The sequence below is a fragment of the Phasianus colchicus genome, chromosome Z, assembly GCF_987193195.1.
Source record: "Phasianus colchicus chromosome Z, bPhaCol1.hap1.1, whole genome shotgun sequence".
NCBI lineage: Eukaryota > Metazoa > Chordata > Aves > Galliformes > Phasianidae > Phasianus > Phasianus colchicus.
Genome location: NC_143476.1, coordinates 11774584 through 11795489, shown reverse-complemented (window position 1 = coordinate 11795489; position 20906 = coordinate 11774584). Strand labels below are relative to the sequence as shown.

The 20906-nt window shown below is 40.0% G+C and overlaps 1 long non-coding RNA gene across 3 annotated transcripts; it reads right to left on the bottom strand.

The window, feature by feature from the left end:
• Positions 1 to 423: 423 nt before the first annotated feature.
• On the bottom strand, positions 424 to 19918 carry LOC149912524 (uncharacterized). Of its 3 annotated transcripts, XR_016462044.1 has the most exons (6): positions 19766 to 19918; positions 18745 to 18906; positions 17460 to 17514; positions 16938 to 17038; positions 16664 to 16843; positions 13205 to 15345 (listed from the first exon to the last, which is right to left on the bottom strand). It is a non-coding gene; the product is annotated as an uncharacterized LOC149912524 (long non-coding RNA). The 3 variants fall into 3 exon arrangements; XR_016462046.1 differs by lacking the exons at positions 13205 to 15345; positions 16664 to 16843 and adding an exon at positions 424 to 971; XR_016462045.1 differs by lacking the exons at positions 13205 to 15345; positions 16664 to 16843 and adding an exon at positions 7822 to 8160.
• Between the last annotated feature and the right edge of the window lie 988 nt (positions 19919 to 20906).

Sequence of the window (20906 nt, the reverse complement as noted above, 5' to 3'; positions counted from 1 at the left end):
GTGGAAGAATGTAGACTCACAGGAACTAACGAGATAATTTTGTAAACCTGTCAGCAAAAGACATCAGAATTAATCTAGTGGTGGTCTGGTAAAAGAGGAGAAGATAATCTCACATGAAACTTCCACATTTGCTCTGAATATTTCCTCCTTTATGCCTCTTTGCCTGTAGCACCACGCAGTGTGTAAACTCTGAAGCACGTGTGGTATTCCATCTCTAGCACTCCTATTCTTGGCATGAGTGTCTGCTTCAGAGCAGAGGGACTTTAGGAAACTTCTCAAGGATACAGCTGATCCAAAACCCACAGGGGCGATACGATTCTTAGCAACAATAGCATGTTTTTGAGAAAGCATTAAGTGGCAAAGTGGTACCCTATCACTAATGCTTTATATATTTCTTTCTTTCTTTCTTTTTTTAAAGAGGAACTGAAGAAAGCAACCCTTTGTCCAACTTCAAATCTCCTAGTTTTATTCTTCAGCCTTTATCTCATTGGCTTTATTGTTGCTGTATTTTTCCTACTGACATTCTCAGTAGAAGCATCTGGGAAGATGACTGTACAAATGAGTGGAAGCAGAGGGGGCATGAAAGACAAGAAAAATGGTTTTATAATAATCCATGAGGACAGTTTCCCACTGGGAAGAAAATCATTGGAGGGAAACTACTACATGAAATTGAGGTGACTGGGATGCTTGGATAGCTACTGTCTTATTTGTATTATGAGTTACCAGAAAATTAATGGCCTATTATGAGTAAGAGCAATCTACATCATTACTCTGTTAATTGGCACACCTTACTGGTATCTGCAGGGTTCCACACTGGATATTTGATGATTCATCAGTGGTGTGCACAACAACGGGCCTTCGGGATGGTAAGAGTTTTTTGCCTTGCACTGTTTGCAGGGCCCAGGGATGAGTGACCTTTGTTTCATCTTTTCTCGGGTCCTTTGTGTCTCGTGGTACAGCCATCATCTTTTCTAAAACAAAAAACAGAGAAAAACGAATATTTAGGAATCCTTACAGATACTGTACAGATGGCTGGTTTAGTGACAGCTGTTAGAAGAGAGTTTAAGCCACAGTTCTATGCCATGTTGTCATTTTCTCAATTCCTTGAAGACCGACTAAATAATAAAGATGAAAAAGAAAAATATTAATCATTAGGATTTAAAGAGAATCTTCACAACTGGCTTACACGATAGAGAGGAGAAAGCCTTGTAGGGAATAGGGCAGGAGAAGCCCATGGCATCATACATACATATTACGTATGGATTACATAAATCCATTGACAGTAAGACAAAACATGGCTTAAACTGAAGTACAGAAGAATCCTAGCAGACATGAGGAAGAATAAACAGAGCTAATTAAACAATGAGATGTACTGTTGGTTCAACAAACAGGATCTACGTCATCTGAGAGTTTCAATAACAAGTTAGACAGTGGTAAAGAATGATATACATCTGTGGTTGATCCTGTCTTTCTAGGCACTGATGGAGTAGACGGTACCTTAAGGCATCTCCTGACATTTCATACTTCATAACATGTATCTTCAGCTTTAAGTACTGGAAGTATCTGAGCTCTTTTTAACAGAATGGACTCCTCTTGAACATTTGTGAGCTGATGAAAAGTACCTTATGAACTTTTTCCCCGAGAAAAGTTATTTAATTAATGTTGCATTACTGCATATTGTTATTTTGCTTTATTATAACCAACATTTTGGTTTTCAAGGGTTGGGTTCCTTCCACGTGAGGACTCATTTCCCAGTAAGTAGTAAAGCTTTTAGAAAACATTCTGTGTAAAATTCTGACAGTAAAAAGCAACCTGATGTAGGAACCTGCGTGAACATTTACATCTGAGATGTCACTGATAAGAAAGATTTAGAGACCTTGGAAGTTATATTTTTTGCCACAAAGATTTCAGAGAGACCAGTGGCAATATAAGTTACTACCACATCATCCAGATGATTAAATGCCACTTAAATGTTTTAAGGACAAGGAATAGTTCTGCTGCTTTATCTATCCTGTTCATTATCCTTCTCCTTAGCTCGTAAAGCAATAGGATAACAATTTCATTTGTATGACAGTGATAACTGTCCAGCAGGAACAAGCCTGAGACCATCAATTCATTTCCCAAAAGCCATCCATTACTTAATCACAGCACGTTTAACACTGGGATTCAGCTGAGTCACATACATTAACCATGTTATGCTTTCCTAATTGGAGACTTTAGTAGATAGTGTTTGCATTAAACGTACATGAAATTCTGTTAATGAGTTTCTGATTCTTCCTCATGTTTGATACTTATACAAACACTTTAAACGTGGGCAAATATTGCACAAGGATATCTGTATGTCTGTAAATTCTTCAACACATTGTTCATGTTCTTTTCATGTAAATTTGAAAGCTCACTCTATGGCAGTTTGTAAGCCGAAAAAAATTAAGATAGGACTACTTCTATTCTCTGAACATAGATTTGTGAACAGAAAGTTATATCAACGTACTCACATTTATATTGAAAGCCATTTGTGGGATTAATGAATCTCTGAACCAAGGAAAAGACATCACACAGGTGATTTGGATTATTACACTTTACAAATTAATAGAAAGGCTGATAGTCATAGTAATTAACTCAAAAGCAACTCACACATTGAGCATGCACTGTGGCAAAGCCCACTTCCAGATGATTCATAAATAGAAGAGAGCAAACTGATCAATCATTGTCCTGTGAAAAAAGTTTGCCAAAGTCTCTTACTGTACTTCTTTTCAGCTCCATCATTCCCTTGCATCTCTATTCCCCTTTCTTCACAGCAAGGACCTCCGTTATCTCCAGTGCGTGGACCTGCAAGGAGGTACTGTTGGCTGTAGCTTAAATGCAGCTCATATATGATAGATGAGAAAGAGTAAAGCGAAAAAGAAGCCTAAAGCTTGTGGTTATACTAACTTTGATGAGAACAGAGTATGGATGAATGGTGATTGTGTGAAGGTCAGCAATTTCTGCAAAAGGAAAAGACAAAAACCATGAAAGACAGCAGAATGTATTACAAATTAAAAAGTCATTATAGAAATTGACAATCATACAGTAAGAGAAGCATAAAAGGTCTCAAAAAATCACATATGTAAAGCAGTTTATGTAAAACTTAACTAAAAACATGTAGAAGAAAAGAATACTACAGTAAAATAACTATTTGTCTTTTCAAGAAAGTACAACAGTCACATTAAAATCTTCTAAAGTGAAAAAGATGACGTTGCTAAAGAGTGAATCCTTCAAAGATGTATTCATGTACATGAACAATCCCACTTTAACACATGGAAACACTTATGTGAGTGTCTGCTAGCAGACAGTCAGGCATCATATATTCACCATTCTTTCGCTACTGAAATAGAGGTTCAGTGTGATCCCTGTTGAGCAGACAGCCAGGTGAGCTTTCTGACTGCCTCTCACCACTCATACCATGAAGCAGAGTTACGCAAAGAAAACACTGCTGCCAACATCCAAAATACACCTGCAATTTGGGGCATCATCACATCCACTCTTACAGACAACACCCCCCAACTCCTTTTCACCTTTTCCCAGCAGATTCTCTTAGTACTTCTGCCCCAGTGTTTCCCTTGTGGAGGATTCTTACCCCACTAGTCTTCACAGAGAGTGGAAAAAATGAGATGAAGCAAGCATACTCACAGCGTTTGGTAGAAATTCATGGTGCTACAGTCTGTAGGGGTAAAAATCAATGATGCTTTTTCACTTAGCAGAGGCATCTCACACGTGATATATGGAAATTTTTGGCTCCGTGTATGTGATCTGAACACTAAACTCTTCATTTCTTTCTCCTCTTCTCCACTGCGTTACATTTAATTTTTCCTTAACTGAGCAACATTGTGCAGTTGCAGTCATTACAACTGTTCTCAGTCTGGATTTACCTTTGGAGGTCAATACTAATTATTCTCCATACATCCCCCATTTCAGAACTGCAAGCAGCTTTCATGTCTTCTCTATTTTTTTCAGTTACTCCAGAAAAAGGTATTAACTCACCCTACAAGTCTTGCCGTGGGGCTGTTCTGCCATTCATACAAAGAAAATTGTCTTTCTTCTCTGCAGAGTACAATGAATTTTTCATCTTCTCACCACACAGTTAAGTCTCTCAAAGAATAAAAGTAAATACAAAATTAGCAAGGATTCAGTAACAGTAGGTCAGCTATAAATACTTGTAAATGGGAAACATATAGTGAACATCTTTGGAATTACAACATTACAGCATTCTGATTTTAGGAAAGTTACAATTAAGCTCCACTTCCATACAACCAGCTCTATATTACAAACTCAACAAAAACGTATGGTGGAGCAGAAGTCCTACTCAGTGCACCTCGTGCCTTTTACCCAGTTATTCAGATACAGCACTGTCACAGTTCTGGCCTGATTTGACCTGGTTCCTTGACTAAATGGCACAGAGGGACCCTGAGATGGGTCTAAAAACAAAACAGCAGCAACGAGCTAAAGGAGAAAATTAATTCACTAAATATTAGAGCACAGTGTGAGAGAATGCAATAGAACACAATACAATTGGAATTGTAGCTAATAAACTAAACAAGAGATTGTCCAAAACCAAAGGCCTTACTCTAATGTTGAAGGTGAGACAGCTAGGGAGCATACACTGCAGAGCCAAGCAGAAAAAGAAGTCTCATGACTCCCAGTTTTCTCTTTCCCTTTAAACAGAAAATGGAAATGGAACAGTGAAGTATTCTGGGAGATACAGTTCATTCTTTCTCTTCTGTGAAATGTACCTGGAACTATCAACAGTCCATGGAACTGAAGCCTTAACTCTTTAACTCCCCGTGCATTACCTGATGCTATGATGTGGAATACCAATAGCAGAAATCTTGAAACCACCACAAGTATGCCAGGGGACAACATCAGGGCCAACATTGTCTATCTTCATTAATGACCTGAACGTCTGGACAAAGTGCACTCTCATCAAGTTTGCAGATGGTACAACATTGCTGCTGAGGCACTAGTTGAGTGTGCTGCCATTCAAAGGGAGCTGGATTGGCTGCAGTATTAGGCTGAAAAGTATCATGTGATATTCAACAAGAAGAAATGCAAAGTCCTGTGTCTGTCAAGGAATGACTCCCCAGTACATCATGACAGGATGAGGAGAAGCACTACAGAAAGGAATCTGGGTTCTGCAGGACAAAAAGCTGACCACAAGCCAATACTGTGCCTTCACAGCAGAGGAGGTCAGCGACCTCCAGAGTCGCATTAGGCAAGGCATTGACAGCAGGTCAGCAGAGGAATTCCTTCTCCTGTACTCAGTCCTGGTGCGATACATCTGGAGCTCTGGGCTTACTGGTATGAGACAGGAAGCTACTGCAGCAGGTGCAGTGAAGGGGCACAAAAATAACAAAGGAAGAGGATAATGTGACATGAAGAGAAGCTGAAAGAACTGAGACTGTTCAGCTTGGAAAAGAAGAGGCTTAGGGGGATCTTGTTGATGATATAAATTCTTGATAGGAAGGAATGAAGAAGAGGAAGCCAGATTCTGCCCAGTGACAGGATAACAAGTGATGAACACAAAGTGAACACCTGTGAAAGTCTATATAAATAGGAAAAACAAAACAAAAAAACAACCGTTTTACTCCAGGAGAAGTCAAACACTGGAACAGATTGCCCAGAGAGGTGATGGAATTTCTGGAGATGCTCAAGCCCAATTGGACACGTCTGCGAGCAACACCCTGCCTGAGCAAGCAGTGGACTAGAACATCTCCAAAGGTGCCCTTCCAGAATCTGTGATTCCAATTGAAATTCTCTGAAATTACTCTTCTTGTACCTTTGGGTGCTCCCAGATGAAATCATTAGGAATCACACAACTTCTTTCCCCAATAGGATATAAGAATCTAACACCTAGAGACCTGTATTTTTCAAGACTGTCGTGTTGTAAGCATTTACACAGCTTCATTTTTCATGTGAAGCTATATTCATTCAATCTGGAGTTTACTTTAAGTAGTTTAGACCACACTTCAGAACTTCATCACATCAGTGGTTCCACCCTCAGTCTAAAGGTAATGCTGCTTTTCCTGAATACTCTCTGATTTGGCCCTGAGAGCTCACAAGCTACACCTGCTCACTAACTGAAAATACAGCAGCAAAAATTATTTCCTGATTTGTTCGCTTGCATCAGCCCAAGACATTTCCAAACCAAACCCTCCAGGTGGGCTGAGAGGGTATGGTCTATCTCCTCTGGTTCCTGACTACTGAGTCCCACCACGTCAGAAAGTACAGCACGTCAAAAAGTCTGTGCAGTGCTCAAAAGTGAGATGGGGAGAAGCTAGGTTGGCACGATGAGATATTCTGCACAGCCCTTACTAAGCTGATGCTCAGATAAATCCCTGCTGTCTAGTGTAAACTCCTTTACCTTTTACCTCCAGTTACCTCATCTAATGATCCTCTAGTAAGATGAGGTATATCCATTATGCCCTATCCCCCATTCTTCAGGTGCCCTCTGTGCTCTGTCTGAAGTCAACTCAGGCTCTGCAGGTGGCAGTATGTCCTACCTGTTGCTAAGTCCACACGTTCTCCTTTCCCTACCATGACATTGCTACCCAAAGCTTGCACAGTCTTAGAAGAAAAACAAAAGGACAAAAATGTTCTCCAGAAAATAAGTCCCCTTCTGTTAGCCTGGGCTCATGTAAGGGCCAGTCACTGAAGGATGTTGTCGTAGCTTGGCCAGGTTTGGTGACAGGGAGCTAAGGGATCTACGGACTGGGAAGACAAAAGGGTGGGGGAAGAGGCAAGAAAACCAGCAGCAGTGAACTAAGGGAAAAACTTCATTTAAAAAATACAGTGGCGGAATGTGAGATAATAGAATACGATGGGATCTGGAGTTAATAACTCAAATAAAACAGGAGAGAGTTTACAAAACTGCATTCCTTACTCTAATGCTATAGGAGAGACAGCCAGGAGCACAGAGAGCAAAGAGAGGCAGTCTTGAGACTCCACCAGTTTTATCTTTTTGTTCGAATGGAAATGGAACAATGAAGTCTTTTGGGAGTTGTAGCTCACTCTTTTCTTCTGAGACCAGGAAACCAGAAATGCTGGCAAGCCACTGAACTGCAGTACTAACCCTTTAACTCCCAGTACAGTGTGATGTTATGATGTGGAATACTGACCAAAAATCATAAGACCACAACAAGAGATTATCTCTTGGAACTAGGCTGCTTCCTGAGAAGGAGTGCTGTGTAGCCATAGAGCCCCTTCAACAGTTGGGGGAGCACAATTTTTCTTGCTATGATTACTGGTCCAACTGTGAATGCTTTGCCTGGTATCTCCAAGAATCTGTCAGAAACAATTTTGATTCTTTGTGAGCAGGGCACCTACATTACCTTTATGTTGTGTGTTCAGACAGTGCTAGTCTGCAGCCACGTGCAAAGCCCTACGAAATCATTAGGGAAAAACTTGTGCCAAGACATCTGAAGGCACTTCTCCAGAAAATACAGGTGGGCAAAACACTGTGCACCTTCTCTCTGCCTTTGATCTCTTACTCTGATTCCCTGAGAAGAAAAGTGCAGAGGCTGAAAGGGAACCACAGGGCACTTCGACAGCCCGTCCACCAGTAGGGATGCATGCGGGACCGTGGCTATGCAACATGCCCACAGAGCCACTTGTCTTCAGCTCTGACAGCTACCTGCAAGTCTTTGACTTCAGTGACTCTGAATAGGGTGCTCACTCTTAACTACTGATACACTACAAAACATTTCAGATAGTTACATTTAGTACTGTTGGAGCAATGGTTTACCCTAGCTTCAATACATGGAAAACAGAATTTGCTTCTAAGGCCTCCAAGGGTAGACATAATGGCTGCAATAAAATAAATCAGTGATCTACATTTGCTGCTGTTTTCCATCCCAAACATTTCACTGTCGCAGGATAATCATCTGAGACTACAAATGAGCCTTTAAGAAATTAGCTTAGGAGTTACTGTGCTGTGATCAAGTTACAAAACAACAAGAGGCTCTAATACTTGGATTCAGAGTGCATCAAATTGCTATTCAGTGTGAAGAATGATCATTTAATAAACCAACCTACTTGCCTTTCATCTGTCTTCACCACTTTCACCACAAGACTTACAGAAACGTCATTAGAAATTGACAGGCATCTCAGTTCATACACAGCCTCCTTCTGTAAGATAACAAATACTTAACTGCCATCCAGGGAGTAGGAATATATTTAAGTTTCCCCCACAGCCTTATGGAGTTTGCATCCAGGTCACTCTACTTCCTATAGAGCATGCGAAGCACAAGGAACAGATGTAAAAGTATATACACACACTCAATTCACACCTCTCTACTCCTGATCATTTTTTTCCTCATGTGAACAAATGAAGAACCCATCTGGAGATCAAGGGGAAAACAAACGAACAAAAAATGCACATAAATAGAAGGCATTCTTGGAGCCTGTATGGATTGTAAGCCTGTGTAGCTACTTCTACTATAAACAGTAATTGAATAAATTGTTGATATGGTTTTCAGACTAAGAATTAGAGCCACATTTAACTCTCTTTCAGGCAAAGTCCCTGATCATGAGGCTTTCAGCTTTGCTCTTGTTGATGTTTCCTCACTGGGGAGCAGGAGACAATTCTATGCTGAGCAGTTCATCAGCAGGATCTGTCTGGGATGGAAGACCCATTCCCATTCTGGGCCTGTTTGTAGCTGAATCTTATTTCTCCTCTCCAAAGTCTCAAGACAATACTGAATCCTGTGTTCCTGCACTGCCCTATACTGGTCAAGTGCTCTCATCACCTTATCCAACAGCATGGCCTTAAGAGTGCACAGAACTGTGCTGCAGTTCAGCACATACAGGACTGCTGAACGTGACAGGCAGCTTCAGAGACACCCAGACTCGTCTGGGCCAGCAGCAGGAAACAAGGAGCACCCCAGAGCACCTCAACTTTCATCAGTGCCTGCATGTGGGGAACTGAGCCAAGTTCCTAGCTCCATGTGCACACCGACATGAGGACACCTATGTTCAGGAAAGCAATTAACTGGAAATTGAATCTCACTCCTCCTCTGAAATGTTGCAGTCTTCTTTACAACATTTTTAGATGATTTTATAAGAACAGAAAAAAAATCCGTAGACATGATTTAATTAAAATTTGTCACCTTCGCTTGAACTTAAAGAGCACTTTCTCTATTAACAAATTTGATACATGAAGAAGGAAAGACAATTCAATCTCTACAATCTCCACTAGATCTTTTTTTATCTCTCTCCATCAAAATATTTCTAATCCCTTTCTACACCCTTGGTATTCACCCAAAAGCTAATATTAAAATCCACCCCATCTTCATTCTTATTTTCATCTTTATAGATCAAAAGTATCTAAGATAATCTGTGATCCTGAGCAGATCCCAAGCAGCAGCCCAAATACAAAGTGAGGTGGAATAGAAAAAAAAGGATATGCAATAACTATTTCTCCTGCTATCATAGAATCACCGAGGTTGGAAAAGACCTGCAAGATCATCACCAATATTTCTCACTAAACCACGTCCCTCAACACAACATCTGAACGTTCCCTGAATGCCTTCTGGGTCAGTGACTCCACCACCTCCCTGGGCAGCCCATTCCAGTGCCTGCCCACTCTTTCAGAGAGGTACTATTTCCTAAAGTCCAACCTGAAGCTCCCCTGGTGCAACTCAAGGCCATTTCCTCTAGTCGTGTCACTAGTTACATGGGAGAAGAGGCAGAGACCAGCTGGCTAAAACTTCCCTTCAGGTAGGTAGAGAGAGCTATAACGTCTCTCCTGAGCTTCCTCTCCAGCAGATTGAACAATGCCAGCTCCCTCAGCCAAGTTGGTAACAGCCTACCCCACTCTGTTAAAGAGAGGAGCTGCATAATATTGTGGCAGATTAAAATTACTCAAGTACCCCAATAGGCAGCAAGGTAAATATTAAAACTAAAGTCCAGTGGGATCAAAAGAACCAAACATATAATTTCCAATCGTGCAAATTTTAATTTCATTATTAGGGAGTCCCAAACTTCATGGAAACCAGGAGGATTCACCTCTCAAATAGATTTTACTACGGGTGTTTTATCACAGAGTTCTGCACTGAGCTCTCAGGTTTCCTATAAAGCTGCAAGGAAATCTGCCCCTCCAGCAAGTCTGTTACCTTGAACACATCCCATGTCACAGTGCATTTGGGAAGAGTGACAACTGCTAACTCTCCTTGTACACTTGTGTGTGCATTTACCCCAGAGGTCTCCCTGTAAGCAGTAAGCAAAGGCTGTCATTGTTACAGATGTGTGATAATACGAGATCAATGTCACTGTCAGACAAGCTGCTTCAGAATCTCTGCTTTGAGGAAGATGAGGAAGAAGGTTAGATATTACACAGACTTCTTCATTATTCACATCTGTCATTTTTATCTCAAGCTGTGAGTAACTGTCTTATTTTGTAGGTTTTCTTCACAGCTGCAAAGCTCAAGTCTTTTGCTTCTGCCTTGCTACACATTCCACTGGAGCCACAGATAAGGTGCAAGATGGGCACCTTATCAGATGTTCCCCCAGACAACAGAGGAGATGCAGCCAGCACAGCTGCTGCTGCCACATGGCATTTCTTATCCCCCTGACATTTCAAAACCACAGGAACAGCTTCAGCTGTCAGTGAAGTGCTTTCTGAGAAGGCATACTGCTTTGGAAAGAGTAAAGCCATACTGCCACATTATGCAGTACAGGAGATGAACCAAAGATACACATACCCTACAATTCACACCAAGATTTACTTACATACTAAATAGAGATATAGAGAGTTTTTTAGATGGCTTTCTTAAAGTGACTGCCAGCTCGAGGCAAGGCAAAAATAAGAGATACATAAAATGAATACATAATAAGCAGTTAAGTTAAAAAAAGAAAAAAGAACAGGGCTCAGGTAAGGTCAATTTGCAATAGCTTAATAGGTTTGGGATGAAAGATGGGATTTGTGACTGTGATCAATCTTTAATACTTAGAGTTAAGGTCTACATGAAAATCTTTCAAAATGGAAAGACTCATTGGTATGCCCCTACCTTTGTCAGCTGCTCACTTCTTAACTGTATACTGATGATCTTAAAGACAACTGCCATAGTCTATTTCAGGCTATGAGTAAATACATGGAGAATACTCAGTTCTGCAGTGCTGGCTGTCTTGTTATCTTTTTGGCAAAAAAGGCCGGTGGCTGAATGGTGCCTTTAGAAAGACCTGACATTTCCCAAGCGAGCCTGGAAAGGAACACGTTCTATCTTCTTTTCCCTACAAAGTTCCTGCTTAGCCCAGATTTTTGATTCAACAGAAGAGGAATGCAAGCTCATCAAATATGCCTGCAGCGTATGGCTACAGCTCTCCTGAGCTCTAAAACATTACATCTTTTTCTGCGAAAGGTACATTTGGCATGCAGGTTTGCCCAGGGAATATCAGCTTCTACGTTTTCCTCCATAATTCTATTCCATTTAGTCAGAGCTGCAGCCAAAAAGAGAATGCCATGACCATTGCTACAAACATCTCAAATGATCTCTAAAAAGTCAGAAAGAAGATCTGAACTTTGAGACTAACGATGACTGATGATGGTTACTGCCTGAGTTTGTAGCCCCATCATCTGGAAACAGTGATGAAGTGAGAACATACATGCACACACAGCTCCAGAAATTAGATTTCCTGCACCATAAATTGACCACTTTCAACGGTCATTTCTTTCTAATAACTTGCAACTTTCCATCCTGCAACAAAACATCATCCTTCAACCCAGTAGAGATCTGTATTGTTTCCTTTATGTTTTGAAAGTTTTTATGAGGTAAGAAGAGGCCAAGGGGAGAAGTTGGACATACTGCTCATTTTCTGCTGAGCCATACCTGTAACATACTCTGTGGGATCCTCTTACTCTCCACAGCATGTCATTTTTAATTGCCATATCATAAAATAGTTTTTAATGCATTGAACATTAAGGGATTTAAATCTCTTTAATGCTCCTGGATGGTAACCTCTCAAGGTTCATACTGAGGCCAGCTCCATATAATAAATAGAATGTGGGCAAAAAAGCAATAACAGAAATTAATGACAAGTACTGTAGAGAATATTTGAAACACTTGAAATAAGATCTCTAGGAGTTTTGCATTTCCAGTAATAAGCCAAAGCAGTAAGTGAGGGAGGAAAGAAGGAGGGAAGGAATATTTCTGTTCTTTCCGGGGTAAAGTCATTTATTACTCTCCAAGCAAAAGGTTTTATACAATTTAATACAGGTCAATACTGTCAAGATGTGTGAAATCAAACCCATACAAGGAAGAACCCACAACAGCAATCAGATGTGCATAGGCTGGGGTAAAGCAGTATGAAAACCATGGTATCACTGTACTCAATAGAAGGTTAATCTTGAAGATATGAAAGTGCTGTCAGCAGAGGTATATGCAATGTTTCAAAAAAAGTGATGTATACAATGCAATATGAGCCAGTCTGGGGAACTTAACAGCTGTCTTATCCTGACTAACTATGCAATTTACAGAAATCTGTGATCATTTAAGAAATGTGGATAGCAATACCTATACTAGCAGGGCTGAATGGGATCATTTTAGCTAACTTGAAGATTTTCCTATCAAATTATCTCCAAAGAAAGAAATCAAATTCACGTAATTCAGTTTGTTCAGCATATAGGTATTTGAAACCAATTAAGATTTTTTAGAGCCTTCGTATCATTAATGAGCAGCTTCAGATAAGGAAAAGCTCTCTCAATGCCCCATTAACAAGCTCAGGAACACTTGTGAAATGAGCTGCAGCTTGGACACACATCAGTGCATCAGGTCATACAGGAGGAAATGCCTTTTCAGAGCACATTTTGACTGTTCTCACAAAACCAGTCAGAAAGCTCCCCATCTGTCTTTTCCAAAGGTATTTTTAGTATCTGAGACAAAGACTTGTTACAAAAGCCTATTAGAATCCTAACAGTTGATAATTGTGGGGTTATTTTATTAAGGTTATTCTTTTTTTCTTCTGAACTAAATGATCTTCATTACTTTACAAATATTAGGTCTTGTACCTAAGTGCATGTATTTTAAGTAGATATCTATGATACATGAGCACTGACAAGTTTCCATAATGAATGACAGTGCTTGGAATACCAAATTCATTCTTGCTTACATAAAGGATTTTTTCTAATTCTATTTGAATTATTCTAAATAATACACAATCTTTTCTGCTTGTTATATGGGTACAAAAGCACATCACTTGTAACCACTATGCTATTTTGCAATAGCATCTACGTCATCTCTGAAGTTTTGAAAACTTCAGATTCAAAAAGAAGCTTCATCTCATCTCACATTACTTACATGCCAACCGTAGCTGTTAAGTTGTTCTGAGTATCCCATAGCCAAAGAAAATGCCAATTTTGCATATTTTTCCTTTTCATACATTCTTCCTCAATTCTGAAAGGCATTTTCCATAGAATAACAGAGAGTTCTGTGTTCAAGCAAGTCCACCTGTTAAAAGTTAGATAATTTAACAGATTCATCTTCTCAGGCTAAGTTTATACTCAGCAGCTTTCCAGGAGGAGTGCCCAAGTGATCATGACGGCCAAGTTCAAGGCTGGGCAAGCTGTAGTCAAGGTCTCTACCTACTGCAGTTTAACAGTCACATCAAGGCTGAATCAGTCCTTCATCCAGTGAATCAGTATATTAAAGCTAGACTCAAACTACAGCAAATCTCAAACGCACAAATGCAGACTTCTGCTCTGACCTGCACAACATCTGAATGAATGCCACAGGGTAAGCGGGTTAGATACAAGTCCTACAAAACTCAAAAAATGAAAGACAGCAGTCACAAATCACAGCAAATGAAGGGGATTTTAAAGGCTTAGCCTTCTTGCTGTTTGTTGTAGCACGTTTACTTAGCACTCTGAGCATGTCTTCAGTTGACAGATGAAAAACATTGTTTTTACTCATAATGAATAGGCATACAAGAATTCTGAGAACCTTGATCTTGCCACAGTAAACTCAAGAGACTGGAAACTCTTAAAAAGCACAGTTGGGAAAGTTTTAACAATTCCATCAACAGCAAGAAAATTCTTGACTGCCTGATCAGACTGAAGCAGGGTGGCAATAAATCTCATCAGCTCAGGATGAAGAGGAGGACACCAAAGGAAAAAGAGGACTACATGGAAAAGGTTGCACTTCAATAAATGCCTGGGAAAAAAAAAAAAAAAAAAAAAAGGAAACGACCAAATCTGAGAATAAGGCACAGAGAGGAGTGAATACAGCTGAGGTTCATCCAAGCAACAAACTTACGAATGAATCGGTGACGCTGGGGAGATGAAGTCAGCTATGCCACCAAACATTAAGACAGAGATGGTAAACAATACAGAAAACAGAATCAAATGAAACTAGACCTTTGACTTCTAAGACGTCCCCACATAATCACTGCTAAGCTTTCTTTGAGCAAACCTAAAACCATGCCTGCTTTCTTGTTAACTTAGTAAGAGATTAAAGCTCATCGTCCAGAATAAAGTTTCAAGCCAAACTGGATTACCAAGGTAAAAATCAAGAATCTGTAAACAAGGGTAGGAACATCAGATGAAAAGCCAGAAATGTAGTTAAAAGGCAGGCAGTGCCCAGGGATTTGAGATAAAGGGCACAGACTTCACCTACACATCCAGTAAATTGACACTGCACATGCTACTGCAACTGAAGAGCACGGGAAGCCTCCTCAGCCCTCTGATTGCTATTAAATCTTGGTAGAGGAGATCCTAATAGAAAAGAAATTAGCTTAAGCCAATTACAAATGAAAATCCTTTCATTCATCTGCGTTTGCCATGCTGTACACTGATATTCTCTTCCAAATAATAATAATCTGACATTAAATTTGTCTGCAAGGCCCATAATATGACTTAATTGCATATTAAGACACAGATTTCCATTGCTCTGGCCCCACACCATCAGTTTGAGTCGTGTGTTAAATGCAGCATATTTCAGATCAAAAGCCAGATGCCTTGACCATGCAACTCCTACCATGAGTCTTTTACTGAACTCCATGAATTCATGTATGACTGTAATGCACCCTGAGCCTTCTGAGTTCATAGGATGACACTGTTTAGGCATCTCATACTGCTGCTGAGACCTTCAGCTCCAATTCTATCTATCTGATCCACACTGAATCTTCTTCATTAATCTGTCAGTCCATCACCAAGAAAAAGCCCAGTCCCTCTGCACACGGATGCAATAAGGGAGCCCCAGGTTATGAAGGCAATATTTACCAGATGATTTTTTATCCAGATGATTCTTCTCACTTTTACATAGGACCAGCCTGACTTCCTTGCTAGCATCGCAGATGTCACACTGCCAAGGCCTGTCACCTCTTCTGGAAAATACAAGTGCAGCAATGCTTCTTCCTTGACAGGAGGACAGGTAACAGAAGGAGGCCCTGGCCTTGCCCCATCATCAGTCACATCAGACCTCTACAGAGGAGCTGGGGCAGCTTTCTTGTCAGCTCTGTCTGTGGTGGTTGGAAACAGATCTAAACAGCTACAGTTAGAAATGTCTCAAGCTCTCAGGACAATTTCCTTCAAATTGCTCTCCCAAAAAAGCACTTCCACACAGTAAGCCTCAGTAACAGAAGAGGTCTATCTTTCCAAACAGAATTTCTGTTTCTTAGCTAAATGCCATAGCAGTACTCTTCAGAGCAGGAAATCTGCCATAATGATTGTCTCCAAGCCACAAATACGATCAGGTAGAATAATGCCCTCTGATCTTTAACTTGACACAAAACTATTTACTTGTTGAAGTAGATAGGTAGGAAAGGAGCATTTCAGAAGACCCAGAGCCAGTCATTCACAACCTTGAAACGTGCATCTGCATAATCTGGAGTGTGAGCCACAAAAGTGTCTTAAATGGAACCTGCCTTCCAGGAAGAGATGGCAGTTTGACTCAATAAGCCACGCTGCAACTCTCAGCAAAACAGAGCATACACAGCTCAGTGCTCAACTCCTTTCCTGACATTAAAGGCTACAAGTGAACATAACCAAACGGCTAGAACTGCCGTGGATCTCTGCTCTAGGCATCATTCTCACCTGTTGATTCAGTACTGCAATCAAGTTTTAAGTTTCCTTCACAAAAACTCCAGCTCCCATTTAGTACCAGTGATTCTGCCACTTGGGTTATCCTGCCTTTGTCTACAAGTACAGCAAAAAGCTGGCATGTTGGGAAATTATCCAAATGGGAGTACCCCTTCAAATAAAGGGTCTGCATAGTGTTGTGCAGGGATCAGATGCTTCTTTGGTGCTGCGTAACTTGGGGTTCTTAGCATCTAAAGGGACATCAGTTATTTATTATTCTGTCCTTATAGCATTCGATCTAATAAACAGCAGGTCAAATGGTACCTTACAGACTCTGAGTGCCTTTCATACCAGGATCCCAATGGACCAGTACACCCCCAGCACCAAACAAATACACCAGGAGTACAGGACAGAGCAGTTAAATTGTTATCTTCCTCAAAGTACATAAGACACCACATCCCAGAAAGAACAGTACCGCATGGAAGGATTTGTGTGCCTCCTTAAAATAGAATTTCTGTTCTCTAGAATCAGCCATGCAAAAATTAGACATACTATCTTAAGTTAGTATTTACAGTCCCTATATATTCAGCAAAGAGAGTGATTAAGGATAGCAATCCATACCCTTTCAAGACAGCCTCTGAGATGGGAAAGATTAAGCTTCCTCTGTAGATGCACTTAGAACATCCATAGCAGCCAAATCTGATCTTCAGCCAGCTTAACTTCACACCTAACGGTTACAGGTTTGATGTCAAGTGAGATGATTTGTACCCCAGTTGGTACTGACAAGGAAGTCACAACAGGCTGGAATCAAAGTATTTGAAGTCCACTAAGGACAAGATAAGTAGAGCCATCTATATTGCTACATAAAAACATGGGAATTTTAAGAAATACATACATCCATCTGGTACTGACGATCCATTATTTTGCTATGCCCTCAGTGCTCCACACAGTTCTGCTGGATTTTCTTCATCTTGTGATGAACGACCCATCTGTTGACTCAAGACCAGAGAAATGTATTGTTAAGGACTGGGAACCAAAAAAATCCATTTTTGACTAGCAACTATTTCTATAATATATAAATTTTACTTAAATTTTTAAATAAAGTATTAATATATATACATATTATATATATATATGTATATAATAATATTAAATTAAATATTTAATAAATTAAGAATTTAAAACATCCCTTTCTTGCTATAACAGAGCGACCGAGTTACTGGCCCACCATTTTCTACTACCTGAGCATCTCCAAATATACTGCTATGCACACACAAGCATAAATAGAGATTATGTCAACCTCTTATTTAAATAAACTTGAATATAGGAACTCAAGAAAAACAATTTATGATTAATGTGGCATTGTAAGTATTTACAGACTCCTTCTCTAGCTTACTTTTAGAACAGAAATTCTTACTGATGTTTTCATGATGTCCATTCTTACTTCTTGACTTCCATTTTGCCTTCTTGCTCTCAAGAAAACAAACGATAAAAAAATACTATTAAGCAATTAGTTCTCTGCTTAGATGCCTCTGCTTGCAAATTGTTCTACTGCAGGATTTCTCTTTACTCCACAATACTACAGTTTGCCAGGTTTTCGTGTCTGCCCTAGATAATTCCCAACTGCAGTGAACACATGCTAGAAAACCTTAGTTATACTGTATAATCAATGAATACACAGACATTATAATTACGAAACACAAGAGAGTTTGGCTAAGCAGATTATTACATACACCAAAGAAAGAATAGATAAGAGTGCTTTCGCTTACCTGGGCTTGCTGTAAAACTCCAAAGAAGGGATCTCCAGAAAAAGATCCTTCCCCACTGGTAGTCAGCTCTTAAATGGGACCAGGAGAGGTGCAGCCAGGCTCCACTCCTTCCAGCAGCACAGCTGAATTGCCTTCACCTGTGCTCCCAGGGCTGACTCATTGCTCGCCTCAGGTGATCAATCAGAGGTTCAGGCCATTCTTCCCATACATATGTACACCATAAAAATCAAACTACAGCTTCAGAAATACATGTAAGCACACTGCTTACACATCCTTGCTTCTCGGCCAGGATGCTGGGTTTTACCCAACCTGAGCTATTGCTCCCCTCTACTCTGTCCTTGTGAGGCCCCATCTGGAGTACTGCATCCCAGTACAGTAAGGATGTGGAGCTGCTGAAGCAGGTCCAGAGGTGGCCTTGGAGATGATGAGAGGGCTGGAGAACATTTCCTGTGAAGAAAGGCTGAGGGAGCTGGGCTTGTGTAGCTTGGAGAAGAGAAGGCTCTGGGCAGGCCTGATTGCAGCCTCCCAGTACTTGAAGGGAGCTTACAAGTTTTTACACAGTCTGCTAGTAATAGGACAGGGGGAAATGATTTTAAATTAAAAAGGGGGCAATTTAAGTTAGATGTTAGGAGGAAATGCTGTACCCAGAGGTTGGTGAGGCGCTGGCACAGCTGCCCAGAGAAGCTGTGGTGCCCCATCCCTGGAGGCGCTCGAGGCCAGGCTGGATGGGGCCCTGGGCAGCTGAGCTGGTGGGGGGCAGCCCTGCACATGGCAGGGGTTGGGGCTGGGGGGGCCTGTAAGGTCCTTTCCAATCTAAGCCATTATATGATTCTGTGATCTTCCAAAGGTATGTGAAGGTTGACATATTTTTGCACCTTTTTAATCACTATAAATTAAACCATTTCACAGTGTAAGATCAAAGATGATACTTACTACAATGGTTATGCAAGAAGTGCAGATATGAGATCAGCCAGGGGCTTTTATCCCTCACCAACTCTTGATTAAGGCGAATGCCAGGAAGTCCATGGAAAGCAGTGACTTCATAAGATGACAGCCAAAAGCTAGACCCTCAAATAGGAAGGATCTGCATAATTCCTTCAAAAGACACAACAGTCCAGCTGAAGTTTTGGCCCTGAAAGCATTGCCCCAGCAATCTTTGTATTCAGATCTGCAGCAGTGAATTATGGCTATATATTTTTATAGATAGTTAAATTATTAAATTATAATTAATCAATTTAATTAAAAGTGATAGAATTTAGTGTGTTATCATGTACAAGTAAAAAATCCCAGTTGTTATATTCTTCCAGACAAATATTTTTCACATGCTTTGAACCATTAAAACAAGGACATCAGGGGTTCTAAGGACAATAATAGCATACACTACTGAGGGATATTGAAGAAACTGTATAGGTTATTAAACCTTGTTCAAAGCATGCAATTAAACTTAGTGCTATTTTCTTTTCTACTCAGAACTTAATATTCAGATGAAAAACTAACTACCAAATCAAATTATTACATTTCTAGTATTTCTAATGAATAAACAACTTTCTTTCAAACAACCAACACAGAAGTCTGTTTTTATATATTATCACTCTGAGTTACATTATCCAGTTAAAAATACCCCAGATGTAAGGGAATCTATTCCTTTGAACACAGAAAATAGGCAGTTATAACAATTCAAACAACAAAATGTTCCCTCGTGTTACATAAGAAGACTTGAGAAACCAGCAGACCATCTGGCCAAAAAAAAAAAAAAAAAAAGTGTACTTTACTAACTGTGAACTTGTGGAGGCTTTTTTTCTTAGCATAAAACCAGCCAGCATTCCTTTACCCATTAACTATTTTGAACATGCACTGGAAATCAAGGGCTGGCACTGAAGATAAACACGTCATTTTTCTACAAGGGAGACATTACAAAGAAGTTGTTCTTATGTGGTAAATAATAGAAACTCACAGAAGAGTAGGATGAAATAGGGCAGTTCTTCCAGTACTTTGCTGCATGGCTGAATACGGACATCAATCTGCCAATCTTATTTCTAACTTCTGAAGAAAACACAATGGCTCAGCTGTGAAAAGTTTCCTGGACTATCAAGTAATTGGAAGGGAAAAAAAAAACAACAACAATGAAGACTGATAATGCTCTGTTTTACCTAACATAGTAATTATAACCTCATATGCTGTTTTATTCTCTCACAATTACTTGGCCCCGTGCAAATGTTTTCAATATATTGATATTACAGTGAAAAACAAGTAGATAAAACAAGGTTTTACCAACACACCTCTTTTAGAAGCCCTATTTATTAGTGTGCCATTTTCAAATTTAGTGATAACATATTTTAAGCTAGGAAGAGAGTCATTATCATGCTTGTATCTAATTGTTTTTTTCATAATTACAATGATTAATAGATACATGTTGCATCACCTGACTGAATATCCCTATGATGCATCTGTAGTTTACATCTACTGACTTTCTGATTAGCAAAAATAAACCAAATCAAGTAAGACCTCTCATCTGTGGCTTGGTTTCCAAATTATATTCAACACCTAGCACGTATGTCTTCTGTTACTGCAGGTCTGTATTTGTGCTGTCTATTTTCATGTCACATCACCAAAACCTTTTTTCCTTGAGCTTGTTTTTTTAAGTGTTAAAGATGATGCCTCAGTTAGATGGAGAGCCAGCTCCAGGCACAAGAGATGTACCAGCAGAACCAGAGATACTAGGGTAGCAAAATACAGGATCCAGACCTCTTTTATGCCAAACAACAGAAAATTTTGTAGAGCACTGAATTCAGGCCATGCAGCACGCACACAAATGCTGAACACCCGAGTCAAATACTTAGTTTTTAATGACAGTAAATCTTCTTGTAGGTGTTCTTCAAGGTACTGTGACACTCGTTTCAAAACTGACACATTTCTACCTAATTCAACTCTGTGGCCATTTGTTATTCTGGTTGTCACACTGCTGCAGCACTCTAGTCACAGGCCATAACCTCAGTGACTAAGGACTGAACAAACAGGACACAAAGCTGCCAGGTGGCCTAGAGAAAATGAGTTTTCCTCTAGTCACAGCTAGAGTGGAATGCTGAATGTTTGGA